We start from the raw sequence: 20,772 nt of genomic DNA, 5'->3' as shown, positions 1-20,772 counted from the left end.
GTTGTGTTCCCATAATCATTGTCAATGACCAAATGAATAACAGGCTCTGAATTATGATCTTTATGGCCTGAACAGCTGGATTTCTTTTAGGCTTGGCTGAGTAAAAGATTAAAATGCTTTTCCAATATACTGATAATTCTTCTAAAAATTACATGTAATTATATTTTAAATTGATGTCACCCTGAGTTCTCAGATTGGGAAGTATCTCCCTTCTTCCTTGCCCTGGCAAACACTGACTGTCTCTATTAAAACTGCAATACAGAAAGGACCATGCCAGATTTTCCAGACATTGTTCTATTGGTATTTTCAAGTATCTTATTTTCACTGGAATGAAGCTTAAACATATATTTATAATTTAAATTCCATTCCTTACATTCTTAAAACTTCTGCTTTTGAATGGTGATAATAATACTCATTAGCCAGGCAGGCTAACTACTATATGAAAAAACCCTACATTTCAGTAGCTTGATACGATAAAAATTTATTTTCTTGTTCAGATGGGAGGGATAAGGAGATGTTCCATTCGGAGACCCAACATCTTTCCATCTTACGGTTCTACCCTCTTTTATATTCTTCGTGTCTTGTCCATTCAGCTGGAGAATGAAAAAACAGAATTTTTCTTTAAGTTCAATAGCTCTTGGGGATAAGTGGTTTTTGGTTACATGGATGAATTATATAGTGATGAAGTCTGACATTTTGGTGTACTGGTCACCCAAGTAGTATACATTGTACCCAATATGTAGTTTTTTTCTCTCCTACCCTTTCCCACCCTCCTCATTCTGAATCTCCAAAGTCCATTATACCATTCTGTATGCCTTTGCATACCCATATCTTAGCTCCCACTTACAAGGGAGAACATGCGGTGTTTCCATTCTTGAGTTGCTTCACTTAGAATAATGGCCTCCAACTCCATGCAAGTTTCTGCAAAAGACATTATTTTATTCTTTTTTATGGCTGAGTAGTATTCCACACATACATATACCACATTTTCTTTATCCACTCATTGGTTGATGAGTGGGCACTCAGGTTGGTTACTTGTCTTTGCAATTATGAACTGTGAATTGTGCTCAATAAATGTATGTGTGCAGGTTTCCTTCCTTCATTTCCTTTATCAAATAGTAGTACTACTTCTAGTTTTTTAAGAAATTTCCATTCTGTATTCCATAAAGATTATACTAATTTACATTCCCACCAGCAGCGTATCAGTGTCCAAAAAGGAGAGAATTGTATGCACCAGAGATGTTCATGAGTCAGGCCAGGAGGAGCCCAGTTACTTCCACTTCACTTTATTGATTACAATTTGATCATACAACCACACCCTGGTAAGAGGGAAGTGTAGTTCAGACATCATGGCTAGGAGGAAAAGGAGAACCCAAATATTGGCATATCCTAGCAGACTTTAAACTAGTCAGCTACATGTGCCATTAGAACATTAGTTGCCAGGTCAGATAGTGCAGAGTAAGTATCTGTCTAATGACTGACATTTGTGAGCTTGTGAGCACACTCATCAGCATTATCTTCAACAATATCTTCATCCCGGGTTGACTCAGTAGCATCTGAAGTTGAAGTAGTAGGCAGTACAGATGTAGGAGGGTGTTTCATGCCTTTTTGATCATGTTTCTCATAGATATTTAATTTCTGGCATAGAGTAATGATGGCTGAAAACATTGAGTAACTCTGTTTTATCATCGGTAGTTGGTGACAGATTAATTTACTTTCGATTTTCTTCTTACTTTTCTATTTCTTGGAAGATTTCTAGTTAATGACAGATTCACCTGCCCAGTTAAGGAAATTCGCCCTAACATCTGCATGTGTGACTATCAAGATTGTAAGACACAAAGATAGTCTATATTACTTTACCTCTGACTGAAGTTGGACTATTAGGGTATCTGGGGTACTAAACACTAGATCATCAGACATCTACTGCAGATTAAAATGAACTTATGACATGTCTTCTTTGTCCATTAGGCTTTCATGGCTATTAATAGCTCCTGGAGCTCTGGGACTTGTTTTATGCCTTTTGCTCCTCTGGCACCTACTTTGTTGTCTCTGACATGGTAGATCCTCAATATATGTTCCCTGCAGTGGTTCTCAGAGTGTGGCCTCAGGACAGCCACATTAGCTAGCACTACATGGAAACTTGTTAAACATGTACTCTTGGGCACATCACAGACCTACTGAATTAAAAACTCTGAGGGTAAAGCCCAGCAACCTGTGTTTTTAACAATCCCTCTAGGGTTCTGAAATGTGTGGAAGTCCAAGAACCACTCCTTTAATAAACTGAAATGGACAGATCTTAACTCTGCAGGCCTCAACACTGTTTTGTACTTCATTGTTGTTCATCGTTCTCATCTGTTTAATCTTTGGTTTTAACTCAAGTTTAAATAGAGCATTTTGGGAACTTTTTGTAGAATCAGGTATTTCTGGAATTTACCCATAATAATGGAACATTTTTCGGTTTCACTGTATGTCCCATAAAATCTCTGTCAATATCAAAGCTTAGTTTAAGAATCACTTTTAAACATTCCAGATAATTAGATATTTGGAGGGAGGTATTTTTATACTTTTAAAAAACATTTTCATACTGTACTGAAACTTCATTTAGAAGATTCTTAAAACAGGTAACAAAAGTTAGGTAATGTGGTTTTAAGACAGTAAAATAGTTTTATGGCCAGTTAAGACATAGGCTGGAGGGCCAGACACTGGTGCAAATTTAGATTCTGATGATGTGTAACTATGTGACCTGGGACAAATTATTTAACACTAGGTGCTTCAGTCTCCTCTGTAAAATGAGTACAAAAATAGTGGCTACTTCACAGGGTGATTAGGAGAATTAAATGGGTTAATATTTGTAAGTAACTCAGAATAGTGCCATGGTAAGAGCTATGTAAGTATATATTAGAGGAAATAATCATCTTTTAAGAAATTAAAAGCACACAATGAATACCGTATTATTCCAAATGTGGTGGAATTGAGGGACAGTAAGAATGGGGAACAGCATACTTTTAAAACACTGTTTCTCTGCACATCAAAATTTTTCATCGAAATCAGCTGGTGTTTCAAAAATGCAATTTCTTAGACCCATCTGCACTCCCAATCTTACTAACTCAGAATCTCTCAGTGAGCCACACTTGTCTACACGTGGAGCAAGCTTCTCAGGTGATTCTTATGCCTAGTAGAGTTTTGAGGAACTTTACAATAAACAGCATGGTAGGCTGAAAAATGGCTTCCCCCTCAAAGATATTTACATCCTAATCTTGAGACTGTTAACTTATGTGGCAAAGAAAAAAGCCAGGGGAAGGAGTCTTTGCAGATGTAATTAATGTAAGATTCTTGAAATGGGGAGATGTTCTTTGATGGTCTGCATGGGCCCTCATGCGATCACTTGTGTTCTTATTAGAAGGAGGTGGGGGGAGGGATGTTCTTTTTTCTTAATTTTTATTTTTATTTTAAGTTCCGGGGTACATGTGCCAGGTGTGCATGTTTGTTACATTGATAATCGTGTGCCATGGTGGGAGATTTTCACACACGCTGAGAAGGAGAGAGAAGATGCAGCAGAGGGAAATTTAAAGATGCTGGCCTTGAAGATTGGAGGGATGCAGCGACAAGCCAAGAAATGCCACCAACGGCTGGAAGAGGCAAGGGCAGTTCTCCCCAGAGCCTCTGGAGGGAGCAAGTTTTTGCCAACACCTTGATTTTGGAATGGTGATACTGATTTTGCATTTCTGGCCTTTAGAACTGTGAGAGAATAAATTTCTGTTGTTTAATATCACTAAATAATGGTAATTTGTTACAGCAGCCACAGGAAAATACAAGCAGCATCCTTTGTTCGGTTTTACACCTATAAATAAAATATTTTGAGCACATGATCCAAAATATGTTGAATCATAAATATTTTTATATTTATTTATATATTATATATAATATAACGCTTATATATAAGCAATATATAATATATAATATATAAATTATATATCGCTATTATATATAATTTATACATTATATATAATATATACATTATATACATTAATATATACATTATATAAGATATACATTATATAACATATAATATATAATGTATAAATTATATATCGATATATAAATATATAAATAAAGCTATATATAAATATATACAAATATATACATATATTTTAATTATGTGAACCCGCTTAACTTTCCTTCAGAAAACTTCCTTGTTCCTCTTCCAGCCTAGGTTTCATGTATTCTCATATTCTTATAATGTATAAATGTACCAATTTATGCAATGTATAAATGTACAATTTATACATTATAAGACACACAGAATAAAAATTGTAAATGAGGCACTAAGAAGGGAAGTTAATATCTAAAAGTAATTTTATATTACTAACGGTATTAAAAATCTTTTACTCCTAAAAATTATTGTTTTACAGTGAAAGCAATGTGATAGAATGTGCTACATTAGTTTGAAAAATCTTAGTTTAACACTTTCTTAAAGATGGCTTCAAAGTTTGGCTTATCTAGATATTTCATTCTAATGATTATGTGGCTTAAAAAGATACATTATGAGGCCATGCAGATTCAAAATAAGTAGTACATCCTTGACTATCTTTACTAAATCAGGAAGTTATTTTATTTTCCAATTCCATTTGCAAATTATGCAAATAATTTTTTAAATCACAATCAGTGAATACATTTCTACCTTAACCATCTTGTCAATCAGTTGCTTTTATGAACTAATCAGATGATACAAAGTCAATATACTTTTTTTTTTTGAGACAGGGTCTCACTCTGTTGCCCAGGCTGGAGTGCAGTGGCACGGTCATGGCTCACTGCAGCCTCCACCTCCCAGGCTCAGGTGATCCTCCTACCTCAGCCCTGGCTGAGTAGCTGGGATGACAGGTGCATGTCACCATGCCTAGCTAATTTTTAATCTTTTGTTGAGACAGTCTCACCATGTTGCCCAGGCTAAGTCCATATGTTTTTAACAAATAGATTCAAACCCCATTGAATGTCTTTATTTGAAATATTTAAAAATAGCTCCAAGTTTCTAAAGGAAGCAGATAAGAGAATATTTTAAGTGAGACATAGTGTTTTCTGGCAACAAGATCATGTAATCATGGAAATATTTCCAGACATCTGTTTTCAGAATGTTCTCTTTTTTAAGTGATTTTTTTGATTCATTGTAAAAACACTCCTCTCTCATGGAAGGAAATACTAAAAAAGGGGAAAAAAGAATTAAATCTTTAGAAAGTTAATTGGTGGATTTATTTTTTCAAAAAATATCTTCTAGATATCTTCCAGGGTTGGTAATCTCTTGTATTAATTATATAAAGCTTTATAAAATTTGAACGTTTGTATTTTTCTAAAAGAATATGAAACTCGTCTTTAAGTTTAACAACTCTTCAATACTGTCAAGAGATAGCTGATGAAACTCTTTGGAGTACATGAGTTTCATATTTCATATTTCATACAACCATTCCATTGCAAAATACTGTAAGTATTCTACTACTTAAGATAAAATAATTTATAAATCTACTTAATGAGCTAGATACTTGCACTATGTTGAAAGCAAATCAGTGGTTAAGGATGGCACTGCCAGCTCCTCTGAGCCTGAGACTTCCATGATTCTCGGGGTCCCTCATTCACCATGCCCCATATTTAACTTTTGGATATACAGCCAATTGTGAGAATGTGCCACTGTCATTCTGTATATACGATATTAGTCAAGCTTAATTTCTTTTTTAGTGTTTGGATGAAAAAACAAATAGAAATTCCAATATTTTTTCTGTCATGAAGTGATGAATACTTTTCAGACTTTCTGGGATGCTGACGACTTTGAAGACTATAGCTTCAAAATGAGAAGAGTTTGCTGTATAGATTATAGAGAATAGAATGGGATTTGTCAAGATGGCACAGAAAAGAAGGACCTGAGACATAAAAGGGAAAGGCTCAGGAGAATGGGTGACAGAAAGGGATAAGAACCAACATGGGAAAATAGAAGTAGTTGTGCAAATGTCCTGGTAAGGTTTCCCCCAAAATAGACTGAGATACAGATTGGTATGCAGCAAGTTTATTAGGGAGTGCTCTGGAAGTCAAAACCTTGGACAGAGGGAGAAGTTGGGTAGTTGATTGGCCTCAGCAAACTACACGGGTTGCTTTGAAAATGGGATAGCTTTTGTGAGTTGTTTCATGTTTGGGTGGCAGGGGGTGAGCTTTTATAGCCCACATTGACCAGTCATTGGATACAGACTGGCTTGGAAAGAATGTGGCCTTGGGTGAGGCAGCAGTTCCCTGTGAGTGTTGGGAGCTGAAGGCGTCCAGAGCCAAGGACATCAATGAACACCCTTCCCTGTTGGTAGGACAGTGAGCACCCTACTTCTCTAGCACAGGCCTTCCTGCAGCAAACGTTCATTGCTACCAACAAAGACTCTGAGTCTGAGGGAACTGAATAGCATTCTTATAAATCAAATAAACATTGAATTAAGATATACGGAAAGTGAAATTTAGTTTTAAATATTACATTGATTAATTGCCCTCTCTAGGCCACAAAATCTCACCAAGGGCCACATCACCTTCTAGAGGCTGAAAATTGTTTCTTGGGGGTAAAACACACACACACACACACACATATGTGTATATACACATATATATACACACGTATGTATGCATAAAACACAGACATATAGTACATAACAGTACCACCATGTATTTGTGGAGTTAAAATGGCTGAGAAACAATGCTTTAGACAATTGATGGATAGTAATTGTGTGAGTGTGTGTGTTGGGGAAGGAGGAGGGCAGTCTGAGTATTTTAAACAAAATATTTAGAACTCAGTTCAAGAAAGACATATGTAAGAAGTGGAGGATCCTTCTTTCCCCACAGAAAACCAAAAGGTCTTTAAAGAAAAGCCATTTTTTCTCTCATAATCTTTAGATCCTGTCAAAGTCTGGGCATTTCTAAACCAAGCCCTTGAATCTTCTTCCTGATGCAGGTGATCAGTGTAAAGGGCAGGTGGCCTCTTGTTTGTAGCCCTGGGGTGAGAATATCAATTACTTATTAGGGAGAAGGAACTCAAGGCCCAAAGGAGACACTGGATCCACCAAAGGTCACAGGAGTCCATGACAGCTTAGGACCTAGAACATTAACTGAAGCTTTATTCACTTGAAAACCTAGTTTTCCAGGACAGAAAGCAAGCTGGTTTTCCCTCAGAGATGGATATTTCTCTGTGGCATCTGACACTCCATTTTTCTTAATTACATAGTTGTGGTGCTCAGGAAGATATGAGTGTCTTTGTGGGACTGAAACAGAAAAGTCAGACTGTTCAAATATGAAGCATTGCATAAACTGAAAGGGATACATTATGATCAACAAACTGTTAGAAGAAATAACGAGGAAAAATTCCATTCAAAGAAAACTAATTCTTTACCGAAAAGAACCAGAGTTTCCAAATACAGTGCTGTGCTGTGTGTAAACAAGACTGAGCCTTAACCCACATCTTTCACAGGGGTATGAATGGCACCTCTTGATCTGTACAGTACAGAAGTCCTGATCCCCTGTGAGGGCAGTGCCAGGTGCATAGTAGATGTTAAATAAATATTTTCTGGATGGGTATATGTGCTGTCAGTTCCCTTCAGCTTCCATAATCATTTCCCTGTTAGACTCTAGCAAACCTTCCTCTAGTTGTCCTGGTTGTAACATTGAAACAGGGGTGGAGTTGTGTGACATGTGTAACATGATCGGTGCAATTATTATCCTCCTTTTACAGAGAGTATGAATAAACAGTACATAGAGGCTTTAGGAACCATATATCTCAGGTTTAGTTTTTGCCCTCTGGCCTGATTTGCTCAGTTGTCAAAATATAGTGAATTGCCCTGGACCTACAGAATGCATAGTGGCCATCCAAGTAGCCGTTCAAGAAGCATTTTTTGAAAGCCTCCTTACATGCCAGGCCCTGAGTGATATTGGAGAGGTACAAAGATAAATGATATAGACTCTACCCTTAATTAGTTCATTATTTAGTAGATGGCAGCCCCTAGAAGATTGGGGTTGTGAGAAGAGGGCAAATTCACTAGTATAGAAGTTGCCCAAGGTATTTGTACTTGAGAGAAGGCTGTGCTGTTGGCATATTTTGTGGGCCTTTTGGGAGACCCCACCCCAGGGCCTATGCTTGGGGATACCCCCACCCCTGTTCCCCAAGCGTAGGCCCTGGGCAGCACCCAATTTCCCTACATAGGGATGCTCCTAGACAGATCACAGTGGCAGCAATCTGAGAACAACAAGGAGGAGGGTGCAGCTGAAGTTTGAATTTTAAAAGATGGGCTTGGAGGCCATGGAGTAGTGGTAGTGAGGCTGGAGAGGAAAGTCTGTGTGTGAATGATGCAATTCATAGTAATCAATGTTTCTTGAGTGCTCACAATTTGTTAGGCACCGTTCTCAGCACTCTACATGTGCCGATTTCATTGAACCTTCACAATCATATGTGGTTGATATCATTAATTATTATTACTGTGTTTTTCAGATGAAGAAACTGTGGCATAGAGTAATTAAGCTACTTGCCCAAGGACACACAGTTAGTAAGTGGCAGAGACAGGTTTTGAATTCTTAACCACCACTCTGTCGTGCACTGAACTTGATAGATTGGAAGTGAGAAGTGCGTTGAAGGGAGGGCATAAACCACTCCTTATGATGTCCTCAGTATGATGGGGAACACCAGAGGGAAAAAAGATTTGGGATGCCAGGAAGAGTGTGGTTTGGGACAATCTGGGAACTGTAGGTAGAGATGCTCAGTTAACTGATGGTATATGGTTCTGGAATTCAGGAGAGAAATTTGAGCCTAAAGGAAATTGAACTATATCAAAACCAGTCAATCCACATGTAGCAGAGAACTAAACAGTTTACATAACATTTGAAAATCTGATCTTGTACTTTGAGAAGCTGATCTCCAGAGTTACCAGATATCCTCTTCCCTAGTATTTATACAAAATAAGCTTTTATACATAAAGTTGATTTCTCTGGCCTTTCTCATTGGGAGGCCAAACCCTCAGTGGCAGCAGTGATGGATTTACAACTATTCATTTGCAGTCTTTCACCCAGCATTTGTGACATCATTGACTGGCATTGTTGGTTTAGTTTGTGTCCATGGAACAATTTCTGTGTGAAACTAATTGACATATATGGACATCGGATGCACGACATTGGTCCCATTGGCACCATGTACCAATCAAAGGAGCTGACTGATAGCAACATCAAGAAAGAGGGGAGATGCTGCTGACATTTTTATGAGTCTACAGAAAATGTTTCAGGGCTTATGTATTCAATAAATCTACTTGCAGAACTGATGGGGAAGATAAATTATGCCTGTGCAGTTCTTTGTTCCTTGTTCACCAAAAGGGGGCTGCCCACGTGCAGCTGTTCGAAAACAGGAAATTGCTTTTCAATCTTTAATGAAGCATGTTCTTCAAGTGCAACAAGTACACCCTCTCCAACCCCAAATCAGAATATGCCCCCGTTTTTTGCCCTTTGCGGAATGCCTATCATGGAATCCATTATATGGAGATCTTAGGTGATGAGTGGTTTAAAACCAAAGATCTTCAGCTTTAGTGTAGTGATGGCTTCCTGGGGCAGAAGTTATTCACGTAAATTCACAAAGCTTCTTCTCTCTGTCCTTCCCTTCTGGGGATGGGAGTAGGGAAGGACGCTGGCGCTGCTGAACGGGAGAACTCGGAGCACGCTGCGTTCTCACTAGTCAGAAAACGGACAGAAACTTGAAAAAGAGAAAGAAAATAGCAACCAATGCACAGTCACTCTGAAGAAAAGCTGGGCCTGCGGTCTTCTGAATAAACAGGATGATTGGTGCCTCTAATTTTCTGTCTTTAATAGCAGTTGACTAAAGGACCATTCCTTCTCTGTGCAGCCAGGACGGGGTTGCTAAGTGAGTCCCCCTATGTGAGAAATAAGTGTTTCTTGAAAGAAGTTAGCATGATTCTCACACTCTCTTGTTAAACCACTAGTCTTTAAACTTTCACAATTGTCTTCCCCTACCAATACTGGAAACGTCAGTAAAGACTCTTAATAAATGTATGTATTCTTAAATTATGTGTGTGCACATGTGTGTAATACTCTACTTATAACATGGACATTATAAAATTCTATCCCTTGCCATGCAATTTAAGCATACTGGAATGCACTTGCTTGAAAATAGCATTATTTCACTTATTGGTTATTAGTAATTATTGGTAAAAAGAAAAATTCCTTATCCTACAATAGGCCCACATGTGTCTCAATATCCAAGCTGAAGAAAGCCTGAGTTGGAAAGAGAAAAAGATTGAAGAGAATTCTGCTAGAACCTAGCAGGGAAGGGATTATAAAAGGATGTTTGTTCAGCAAATATCCGCTGAAGGCCTATTTTGTGCCTTTGAACAAGACAGGCCCCTGCCCTAACAAGCCTGTGTTCTTCTGAGAGAGTCCAGCTACCCCATTACATGACTCAAGAGGGTGCATTTACATAGACTTTGTGGCTACCCTGTGAGGGGACGTGTTGATGAGGGAAACCAGCGAACGTATGCTGTGTCAGATAGAGGTAAATGCAATGAGGAAGAACATGCAGGGTGAAGGGGTGGAGTATGGGAGAGGCTGATCTTTCCCAGGGGGAAATCTGAGAAGGGGGATTTGAGGCTTGACCTGATGCTGGGAGGCAGCTAGTCCTGTGAGTATTGGAGGAAGAGCATTCTGGGTATTTATTTTGGGTCTCATCCTTGCATCCTTGGTTATAGGTGACTCAAGCTCAGCAGGCCCGAGAATGACCTCCTGAAGGGCTGGCTGGCTCCTAGGGAACAGGAGGGCCCATCCTCGGCAGCTGTGAGCTGCCACATAAATAAGGCCCAGGGCTTTGTTACAGCCAGTCTGCTCCCTGTCAGGCCTGACAAGGCAGCACCCTTTGTGTTTGCTAATAATGGATTTCCTTTCTGAGGCACCATCAGGCTCTGAAAACAGTAACTGGGTTGGTAAGCTGGGCTCCTTTTTTCCTACTTCTCCCTGTAGAAGGCTGCATCCTCAGAAGCTCTTGCAGCCATTTATGAACATAGATTGCCATTGTCTTGTACAAAATGAGTTTCTAAACCATGCAAGCAGTTAAATCACCAGCTGGCTAGACCCTAGACTGTAGTTACCAAGTATTTTAGAAAAATGGTCTTTTATGACACTGCTCGTAAGGAAGTATGAAGTTTTGCTGTAAGGGTAATGGGGAGTTTTGGGAGTCTCTTTCCCCACATATTTCTACTGAACTTCTTTTTAATTATAGAAATAACACATTTTTAAAACAAGTCCAACAAGGCAATGGTTTAAAAAAATTTAACAATCTCCAACCCTGTTCTTTTCTAGTAACATATATGGCAGAGGCCAAGAGTGTAAGCTCTATGCCAGGCTGCCGGGTATAAATCCTGCTTTCCACTTGCTAGCTGTGTGATCTTGCACGAGTTCTTTCACCAATTTTGTTCTCAATTTCCTTATCTGTAAAATGAGACTGTAAAATGGAACATTCTTTTACTCGTCTTATGCAGTTGTTATAGTGAATGCGTAGTACATAATGCACTTAAAATAATACCTGGTACAAAGTAAGTACTATTCTCATATTAGCTCTTACTAACATAGCTATAGTGAGATGCTATTTTTTTTCTTTGTTTTGTCTTATATCATTATATAGAACTTGGCAACTCATTTTTTTTTTTCACTGAATCCATCAATAGGCATCCTTCTAGATTCAAATCCAAGCATATATAAATATTATTAATTTTTAACAGCTGCCTAATGCTGCTTAATAGGGATCACCAGTTGTTTGAACACTACATTTTTAGTAGGCATTCAGTTGTTTCTAGACTTTTACTCTTACAAATAATACAGCAATAGACTATTGTACATATATACTTTTTATGTTGCTTTGTTTCTAAGTGATAAATTCTTTAAAGTGGGATTGCTGGATCAAAAGTCATGAGATTTTAAAATGGTAATAGATATCCCAAAATATCATAGCAATTTGCACTCATACCAGAAATATATGAGTGCTCATTTCCCCATGTGCTTACCAGCAGTGGATATTTTTAATCTTTAATTTTTTTCCAGTCCAGCAGGCAAAAAATAGAATCTCATTGTCCTTTCAACTGACATTTCTCTGACTGCCAGTGAGGTTGGGTACATTGAAAGGTTCTAAGTGGGGGCATTAAATAGTAAAATTTCCAGTTCTAAAGATTGGTAGGGTTATTATATGGAAAACTAAGAAGGGTGGGAGTGGGAAAGGTTGATCTGGACTAGGGAGGATCGTTAGGAGGCTGTTTCTGTTCTTCTACCTTTACCACTATTTTGACAATAACCTCTATTCCCAAATGTCAACCTCTAACCCTTGATCTTTGTTCTGGATTTCAGCATCATGTTTCTTTTTCTGTCTCAGAAATGGAATGCTAGTTGTGGAGGCCTCTCAAACTCCACATACCCTGAACACATTCCTATTTTTTATGTCCTGTCTCTCCCAAATCTACCCTTTCTCTTATTTACTGGATTTATCTAATGACCTCACTATCCCTTTCACTAAATATAGGGGTGTTTAGTTTATCTTGCCTACACTACAAAACTTGGGGTTACTGTTCAGTCCTTATCCTTTGCCTCCCACAACCAATCAATCCCTAAATCCTGTGATTTTACTGCTTGTCATTCAAGTCCCCCCTGCCTGTCATTCTTTCTTTTGTTGCTATTGATCACAACCTCATCTTTTTCTAGATTATTGTAGTAGCTTTGTGGGTTCTAGCCTGATCCTGTTCCTTTATTCTATTCTCTCTCATGAAATTTTCTTCCCTCTTTTGCCCCCGATAGTGAAATGAAACTTTCTCCTAAGCTCAGCTTGAGTGTTCCTTTTTCGGGGAAGTCTCTTGTTATTCACATTCTTGCTCCAGGCAGAGCTAACACTTCTTTCTCTCCTGCTCCTGTTGCATTTTGTACATTCTTAGGTTTCAAAACATATTGCATATTATCATAATTTGAATCATAGCACTTCTTTTTCCTTTGAATATCTGTGACTTCCTTGTGAACATGGCCCATTTTTTTCATATTTACAAATATTTTAATTGGCACATAATAATTGTACATATTTATAGAGTACAGCATGATATTTTGATATATTGATATTTAATATATACAATGTACACATGATCAAATCAAAGTAATTAACATATCTATTACCTCAAACATTTATCACTTTTTTGGGATGTTGGGAACATTCGAAATCCCTCGTCTTTTTATCCAGCACAGTACCTGCTGAAAGGTAATATTTAACAGTTTGTTGAAACAAGAAAACCAGACTGGTTTAAATTTTTGCTGCTAAGAATTAAATTAATTAAAAAGGTATTTTCTTTTAAATTTTAAAAATTGTAAAGTAGCGCTGGCTCCTATTTATAAAAAATTTGGGAAAAAATTGAAAAGTAGAAACCAAAAAAATGATAAAAACTTATCCATGTTCCCATTTATAATTTTATCTTGATTTTTCCTTCTTAGTTTAATGAACACATAATAACCTGTAGTGGGATGAGTTTATTGCCCTCTTCTACAAGTCCCCATTCCTATAATTTGGGAACCCTGTACTAAACTAAAAAGAAAGGAGCCCGCTGTAATGTCAATTAATAGTGGGAAAGAGAAGGGTAATCCGTTAATATAAGAAAGCATAAAAATATCTTAACAGAAGGTTGTCCTTCACTGTGTTTTGATAGATGTAATATTTTTTCACACTGAAGCCAGTATGGGGCCCCAGGGGTCTAGAGTTAAGTCCTTGTGGGAGTTGAATTTGGGGGTGAATTGAATTTGGGGGTGAATTGAATAGACTGTGAGCACCCATCTTGAATCCCACCACTTGATGTGTGTGATTTGTTACTCTCTCATCAGCATGTATTTTTTGTCTTAATAGTAAAGTTTCTCTCGTGAGATTCTGCTTCTCTACCTTACTCATTTTCACTGACCACCTAAAGCAATCAACAAACCAGTATTCTGGTCTACTTTGCGTTAGAGCTTGAAAAAGATGAGGTGGGATAAATCTTATCCCACTGAATCTTTATATCATTAGATCATTTATATCACAAACTTCCTTTGGGATTTCAGATGTGTGCCTGCTTCATCAACTAGGACAGTAAATCTGTTTTGCATACTGACTCTTCTTCTCTCTTCTATGATGAGATGTGGTTACAATTTTTATTTGTTATTTATAATGGCATAATTTACATACTCAATCCTATATTGAGTTTATGTATTGAACATTTAAGTTTTTAAAATGTTTAACTATTATAATTGTTGTAATTAATAAATACTTGCAGCATTAAGCATCTTTCCTCTTCCTTTTGGACAAGGTGTGAAAAAAAGAAAAAAAAGCCAACATTTTCCCTGTATTTTAGTCCTATGTCCTTAAACCATTTCTCGATGTAGAATTACTGAATCAAAGTATAGTAATAATTGGAAGCTCTTCAAACATTTTGCCAAGAGTTTTTCAAATTTACACTCTTTCCTGTTATATATGAAAGTGACCATTTTGTTACACCATTTCCAACAATGAAGATTAACAAAAAATAAGTCCCCAGAATTTGCTAGGTGATAGGCAGTTATAGAATTTTTACAAATTGTTTCCTCACATCTTCAGGAAATCAAGATTGACAGAGACTATTCATCTGTCTGGAAAGGTTTTAACTGTACTAAAGTCTGTTATGGATGACTTTAAGTGTCCTGATAGTTCTGCAATTCTAGGTTACCCTGTGTATTATTCCCATCTACAAGGTGCAGGATTGTGTTTCAAAAATAGACAGTTATAAATAATACATGCTGTGTTATCTTTATGTAGGAGGAATGACAGACATCTTACAAGAGATATAGCAGTTGGGGGCCCCTGGGAGAAAGGAAAGGAAAGATTTAATTAAGAAGTAGGATGGGTGGTCTGGAGAGGGAGGAGCTCACTAAAATTTGCTAACTATGCATTATAGTTTTATGAGCAAAGGACTGTTAGAGAATGTTACATGGAGCTTACTCTCTTTTTCAGTTAAAACACACACATACACACACACACACACACACACACGTGCATACTCATCTAGGTTAAGGCAGAAGATGGGAAACAGATGGAAGGGCACAACAAAAACTTTAGGATTCTCAGCTACCTTTAAATCAGAACATTCTGCTTATTGAGAGTTCCTGTCTTTCATGACATTTGGTTGCCTTTGTATAGCCATCTGCCTTTCTTGAACTTATAAGCTGCAAAAGGCAAGACTTGGATTTCAAATCACTGTTTGGAAATCATAACTTCAAAGTCCCCAGAGTAGGAAGTGCTATTGGTAGCAAATGCTCCTCAAAGTATTTTAGAACTTCACAGATATTTTCTCACTAGTCATCATATATTTTTATTGTTGTTGTTCCTTAATAGAGAAATGGGACTGGTGATATGAGCTTCTGCCACTCATCCTTATTCATTCCCAATGCTCAACTAAAGAAACTGACAAATATATATTTGTCATCTACTTCATATAGAGCTTTGAAAAAGACAAAGAAAGCTAGTTAAATCTCATCCCACCAAATATTTCTGTTCAGAAAAAAAAAGACTTTAGGTGATGAGTGATGAAATGAAGATCTGTTTTCAAATATATCGCAGTCAAGTTTGGTGGAGATACATGTCTTTCAGTAGTAGAATGGTTTCAGTAGGTAGTGATTGGGGTAAATGCAAGACCAAGGTTAAAAAATAACTGAACTTCTATAGAGTCTAACAATTTAGAAAGAACTTGCAAATGAATTATTCTTCCTTGAACCTCACCAAAGCCCCATTTAGGACCAGAGTCTTCATTTTACAGCTATGGAAATTGAGGTTCCTAAATGTTAAATAAATAACTTAAGCAGAACCCCATGAGTCCAAACATAAACAGTGATAGACATCACAAGTTCACGATTGAGTGAGGAGATTCGCCTGCTTGGATCCGAAGATTCTACAAAGTAATTTGCAAGGAATAAGATTTCAGAGGTAGGGTAGAGCCTTTGGAACTAAATTAGACAAATTGATTTTTTTAAATTGTGAGCAGGAATGTGATACATTAAAAATGATGCCTGGCCTAGGATGGAGGTTAAACTGGGATGGGGAGAAGTTTAGAGAGGCTGACTAAATTGTGTTGTAATAGCCAATGTGTGAATTTAAATGGTGGATAAGAGGACGATGTAAAATGGAGAGGAAAAGGTCCAAACGAAGGACATATCAATAATCCCAGCAAGTTGGGGGGCTGAGGCAGGAGGATCGCTTGACCCGGGAATTGAAGACCAGCCTGGGCAAGATGACAAAACCCCATTCCTACAGAATAATCTTTAAAAATGTATCTGAGCATGGTGGTGCATGCCTGTAGTCCTAGCTACTCAAGAAGCTAAGGCAGGAGAATCACTTGAGCTCAGGAATTTGAGGCTGCAGTGAGCTATGATCATGCCATTGCACTCCAGCCTAGGAGACAGAGTGAGACCCCATCTCTAACAAAAAAAACAAAAACAAAAACAAAAACAAAAAAACCCCCATGGCGGTCTTAGTAATTAAGTGGACATGGTTGATAATAAACAAAGGGATAATACAAAGTGATCGGTTTTGAGACTGGATGGCAGTTTAGTTGACACAGACTTGGCTCCTTGAATTCTCAGACAACCAGACAATTCTCTGAAAGCATTTGCAGTGCTGGAGGAACACAGAGCTAGAGGGTAGTTACATAGCAGAAGTTTTCTGACTTGTGCATAATTATCAAGTTAATGTGATGAGGTGAGCTATCAAATAAGAGATAGGGAGACTACATACCTGAAGAGTGGCTTTTATCAAAGTGATGTTTCCTGTGTTGATCAGTGTGTTTCTCTGCTACAAGAACAGCAGCACCAAACCACTGGATCTAGTTTTCTGCCTTGTTTGGTGACAGTGCTTTTTCTAGCTGTGCCATGGGACAGATAGGGACTAGAGTTCTTTAGTAATGAAGATTTCCATTATGAGGATGTGTAAAGTTTTCAATCACCTTACAGAAAAGTAGTTATCACTATTATGACAATTTGTACTACCCTATCTTAGCCTGACTAGCACCATTTCTGAAGGTACCTTTCAAACCTATTACTGCTATTGTAGAAATGCGAGGTTTGACCAAGTCAGGTCTGTGTGTGTGTGTGTTTTGTGTTTGTATCAGATCTACTGTTAAAGAGACAGAGACAGGATGTAGTGAAGACGCCTCAACTTAGGATTTTCACCAGGATTTTCCCAACCTACAAAGACAACCAGGCTTTTTCCTGGTTGTCTGACTTTGGGCAAATCCTTTGGTTTCTCTATACCTGTGTTCCCATCTATGAATTAACAGCTGGGCTAGAGGCTGCTTATAATCTGTGCCCTTCCTCTCAGTTCCAGCATTCTATTGTTACATTCTATTTAACATTTGCTAGGGAAAAGTGGTATAACTCCTACACCTTCAGTGTGCCTAATAAATTGATGTAACTATATTACATTGATAACATTAGCAAAAGGTAGTTTGCTAGCCACTCAGAAACACATTGCCCATCATTGCAAAATAAATAAACTTGAATAGATGATTTGTGTAATATTCCCTTCACAACTCTTTTAACTTGGGAGTTTCATGTTTGGAAAAGAAGGGTAACTTTTTTGAAAAGAAATAAAGCTCCAGAGTTAAACTCACTGTTTTATTACATCTGCTATCTGGAGGCAAAAGAATTTTTTTTTTTAATGGAAAAGTGATGCCTTTTATTCAGTAGGTTAATATGGGCACCAAATATGTCCATGGTGGGAATAGGGTGGTTATGTTGGGCAGTAGAGTTGAAGGAATACAGTGCAGAGAGAACCAGGTAGAAGCAAAAAGGATACTAATCAAGTCCATATTTCTTTTAGGGGAAAGAAAGACACAGTTGCTCCTACGAATCTAAAATTAGAAAATAAAGAATTGTTTAATTATTCAGCTACATTCTCCCCTGTAAATGATGAGAGTGAAGGGAACTGAATAATCTATTTAAGTTACATTGTCACCCTGCATTTTTGGGGGTCTTGGCTACTTCGTCTCGCCCTGGAAAGTTTACTCTCTGAATTGCCATCAGCTCAGTCCTAAGGATCACATCGTCCTTGATGGTAGTAGTGTACTTTAGGTGTAGCCAGTGAGTGCTGGGTGGCGAGGGACGGAGGGAGCCTTGAGACACCTGTGTGTATCCTCCCAGACTCCATCAGGGAAGCACATGCCTTGTAAGAGGGCAGACCCCTGCCTTCCCCTGTAATGTATTGTACCCTGTAATTCTAAGGCAAAATCACAACTCCTTTGGTTGCTTTTGAGACCTGTGCTTTTGAACCGAAGTTGGACTGTTCCGTAAGATTCCCTACCCAGAGTTTAAAGCTCGCTCTGATCTATCCCCAATTCACTGCAATCTTTTGTTCCATTGCCTGGGTTCTGTAGCCTTCAGTTACAGGATGCAGGTGCAATTTTGCTAGCAGCTAAATCTGGTCCCTTGATAACTACCAAAGGCAGTGGCTTCCAACAGGGGCTGTATTGGCCTTGGGCCTGCTGTGTGGTCAGACTGCTAATGACTGCATCTGATATTTGTCACAAATGCCCAGGAATGAAGATATTCTAGTCTAACATTCTTTTTCTGCCTCTCTTGTGAATTTGAAGTTTCTCATAGCTGGTATAAAGAAGAACAAGTGAGTTGCCTGCTACTAAGCGGGTTGCAGTTCCTCCCTGGTCTCACCTTCCTTATCTGATAAATGAGAAAGTTGTCTGAGGTCATTGTTTACTCTGACACACCAAGACATCACAATATCCACATTTTATTACTGTTTTCCTATCAGGTTCCTGCTTAAATCCTATCCACTGCAAGAGACCTCTGTGGTCAGACTATCCTGCATCCATCAAATTTAATTTCTTTGTGATATTGTCTCATGGTGTGTCCTATGGTAACCCTTACCACAGCCTGCTTTGTATTTTAGGCCTTGGATCTGTGTCTGTCTCCCTGACTAGACTGTTAACTCCAGGGTATCAGGGCTGCTCATGTCTTATTTATCTTTTCATTTCTCTTAGTGCTTTCTGCATTGCAGGCAGGCGCTCAGGAAGTGTCTGAGTAGTACAGAACTCCTCACTTGTAGTCATAAAGAAACAATCTGTAATCAAGTCCTTAGGAATACAACAGGTAGAATCTCAATTCCTATTAACCTCTTTAGATGCTTAGCAATTGAGGAGGTAGTTCGTTTCTTCTCCCAGCCCAAAGTTAATTAAAAGGACAGCTGGCTCCAAGAATTCTGGTTCCCTAATGCATTTTTAAAGTTCTATAGCAAATAAGGTTATTTCAATTCCTGCCAGATTAATGACCCTACAGAGAAGCAGCCTGTACTAATATTCTAGAGATAGCAAGTCTCAGGATCTGTTGAGAGCAGAGACCAAGCTGTGCTCTTTTTCTGCCCTGTTGGGGCAGGAAATTCAAAATGGTGCCATTCAGTGTATTCATCAAGTGTTTATTGAACTCGTAGGATGTTCATGGCAGGACAGGACGTACTAAGCTGAAGAGAGCACAGCCTCTGCGGTGAAGAAGCTTGGGGTTTTATAGGTTCTAAGAAATCACTCGCATGACTCTAATGTGAGGCTGAGTTTAATAAGTGCAATTAGCAAGTGAGACAATGCCGGCGTGGGATTCAGAGAAGAGAAAAAGTTCTGACAGAAAAAGTTCACAAAAAGCTTATTGGACAATGTAGAATTTAAGAATGGCATTGAAGGATAAACAAGATTTTGGTAGATAGAGATAGAGGAACTGCATGAGCAAAGGTGAAGAAATGGGAAATCCTGGAGCATAACTTTAAGAGTCCAGTTTATTCAGAGTGGAGATTACCTGTGTAGTCATGAGAAATAAGAGGGCTCAGGCCGTGGAGAATATTGGATTCCAAATGTATGACTTGTCCTGAAATTTGTAGGCATAAGGATTTTTATTAAGGGAGTGAATATTTTAAACCAGGGGTTGGCAAACTATGGCAGGTGGCCCAAATCTGAACTGCCATAAAGTTTTATCAGAGCGCAGCGTGGCCTATTCATGTATGTAGTATCTATGGCTGCTTTTGGACTACATGGGACAGTTGAGTAGTTGTGACAGAAACACTGTCCATGTGGCCTGCAAAGCCTTAATTATTTACTCTCTGACCTTTTACAAACAATATTTGCGGTCCCCTGATATAAACATCATTCATTCATAGAACGATTTATTCATTTCTTTGTGATTAATTTAACAAGCATTCAGCATTTACAAAGTGCTAGGGATATGCTTTGGTATTCTTTTTCCTGTTATTTAAAGTTGTGTCTTTATTCAAGTTATCCTTTAGAATCATTCAGAGATTTTGCATTTTGTGTAATTCGTTATTTGACATGCAGCTTCTTCAAATGCTATGGGAAATGTTCCTTTTTCTAACACTCTTGGCTAATCGTATCAGGGCTAAAGTTCCTATATAAAGTAATGTTTATATCAATGACTCAGGTACAAGGAGAAGTTCCTATATTGTCAATTAAAGACAGAGAGGTCAATTATACTGTATACATAAAAGTTAACTTGGCCTCTTTACCAATAACTGCTTGCCTTACGTTTCCTGTGGAAAGATGGCAACAGCAGGGAAGAGTGTGGGCAGGTTTTCCCACAGCCGTATCCCCACCATCACCTCTACCCCTGCTCCCGTTCTTGTGCTGTTCAGCTGTGGAGGATGAAAGTATTCCTATGGTGACTGTATTAGTTTGTTTT

The sequence above is a fragment of the Mandrillus leucophaeus genome, unplaced genomic scaffold (genome assembly GCF_000951045.1).
Source record: "Mandrillus leucophaeus isolate KB7577 unplaced genomic scaffold, Mleu.le_1.0 Scaffold764, whole genome shotgun sequence".
NCBI classification, from domain to species: Eukaryota; Metazoa; Chordata; class Mammalia; order Primates; family Cercopithecidae; genus Mandrillus; species Mandrillus leucophaeus.
This window is presented reverse-complemented; position numbering follows the sequence as displayed.